Source organism: Berghia stephanieae, chromosome 5 (genome assembly GCF_034508935.2).
Source record: "Berghia stephanieae isolate SIO BIC M18660-M18661 chromosome 5, UCSD_Bste_1.3, whole genome shotgun sequence".
In the NCBI taxonomy this organism is placed as follows: Eukaryota; Metazoa; Mollusca; class Gastropoda; order Nudibranchia; family Aeolidiidae; genus Berghia; species Berghia stephanieae.
The window spans coordinates 58,872,959-58,875,415 of NC_088364.1; positions in this window are offsets into that span (position 1 = coordinate 58,872,959).

Genomic DNA, 2,457 nt, shown 5'->3' on the forward strand with positions numbered 1-2,457 from the left:
GTTCATGTCAAAACTCTGACATTATTCACTGTCTTCCACAGTCAACGATTTTTGAGGACTGTCCTGATTCAGTTCAATTTTGTGTGTATGACGTAGCAGCTCTCAATTATATGCTCTCTCCTGGAGGAAACTGTAAAACCTTTGAAGAATATTCTTCTGATGTATTTATTTCATTATATAAACATTCAGTTGAAAAGCTTTAATCGAGTGGACATTGTATTTGACGTCCACGTCAAAGATAGCATAAAATCTGCAACCAGAAACAAGAGGGATGGCTCTACAGAGGAGTTTGATGTGAAGGACTTAACATCAATTCCCAGAAAACAATGGTCGTCATTAAAAAAAAAGAGAAAATCAAAGTACCTACAACTGTTATGTTTCTTATCCTCATAAGTATCAACAAGGAAAACACCAGGGAAGCTTGTTGTTTGCACTACAAGTGAGAACCTTTCCACATCTATTACAGACGTAGAACATTCATTGCAATTGCTGTACTTTTGTACTCAAGAAGAGGCTGACACCAGAACGGTACTTCATTTTAAAAAAATGGAAGCGAGTATCACTTTAATTCTGGGGTTATACGAACAGTTGACTCAGATGTGGTTATCATTCTGATCTCACAGTTTGCGGCATTGGGAATGGAAAAGATGTTTGTCAACTATGGTACAGGAAAACATAGAGGACTGATACCTATCCACTCAATTGTTGAATCCCTGGGTCCTGAAAAGTCTCTGGATATATTCTTTTTCCATGCATTAACGGGATGTGACCGTGTCAGCTCATTTGCAGGGAAGGAAAAGAAAATAGCATGGTCAGATTAGGCCGCATTTGATGATGTTATAGACTCATTTACAGCTCTTGCTAATCAACCTTCTAAGGAAGATATAGCCAGCCATTTCAACATCATCCAGAGATTTATCTGTTTGTTTAACAGAGCACCCAACTTATCTGCTGTCAATGAATGCCGGCGTGAACGTTTTACAAAAAATTCACGCCTTCCAGACAATCTGCCACTATCTCGTGAAGCTCTCAAACAGCATTTAAATCGAGCAGTTTACCAAGCTGGTTATGTACGGAAGCGCTCTCCCTAGTCTTTCTTCCGAAATAGACTTTGTTTGGAAAGAAGATGGGATACCAAAGTGGTCTACTTTGACTGACCTTGCACATGCCTCACAAAATCTGATTAAATGTAGCTGTTTATCGAAAGGATGTTCCAAAAAATGCAATTGTGTTAAGGCATCTCTTCCATGTACTTTGTTGTGTGCCTGAAATGGTCAATGCTCTAGAGACAATGATTGACCTTAAACACGTTTTCCAAGTGTATTTTCAACAAACTATGTAATGAAAAATGGAGGTAATTTTCCAACCAATAATGCTGCTGTTAAATATGTGCACAAAAATGTTTTAAATGGTATTATGCTTCACTGAAAAAACATGTATTGTACAATGTATCTAAATTTAAACGTTATTTTCTGTATGATAGAAATACTTTGTACGGTTATGGTTGAGAGTGATTGTACGTGTGTGTCGGGAGGAGAGGGGCCTACTTGCCTAGGTAGTTGAATTGTCTATTATTGTTTTAAAAAAAATCAAATTAAGATTGCTTGATTTTTGAGGATTTGAAGATTAAAAATGTTTTTGAATTTCAAATATATATGCCAGATTCTAAACTAATTGAACAGTTTCTAGGATGGAGAGATATATTTTTTAATTTCTTGAAAAATCCCAATTGAATTTCGTATTTTCTTATATATTTCAATCAAATTCAAATGGAAAATTAATTTGTGAGTCCAAAGTCCGCAACGGAGTTCCAAAATATCCACATTGTTATAAAGTATTTATAAAACCGTACATTTTTTAGAAAAAAAGAAAAAAAAGTATTTTGTCACCTTTAAAGGGCAATAACTCTTGGTTCCAACTATTTTTCAACTTGGAGCACCTATTTTCGAAATCCTCAAACAAAAAAAAAACAACAACAAAAAAAACCAAACAAACAAAAAAACAAAAACAAAACAAACCCCCCCCCCCCCCCCCCCAACAAATTAATGCTGACTACCAAATAAGCGGACAGTTATTAATACGCGGGTTCACAATACCCAACTTGGGAATCCAACCAAACAAATCACTGAAATGGGACCAACATATTGATGATATTGTGGAGCTTCTTGAAGATGATGGCTACGGACAGAGGTAGATGGAGGTCCTTCGTTGCTGTCCGAAATACCAACAGACAAAATTGGCAGTACGAAAAATGACCCTCATCTTGCCTAAACATCTCAAACTAGGGTGTTTGAGAGTTTTGACAAGATGATGGTCGTTTTAATCGATCGATGTTTATTGGGGTCGAGTTATCTGGCCAAAATTTATAATCCGTGTTTTTTCAGACCACTTCAGTCTTATTGCTATTTTTGTACTGAGGCTGTTTTCCTGCCTGTCTGTCCATTGTCACCGCAAACA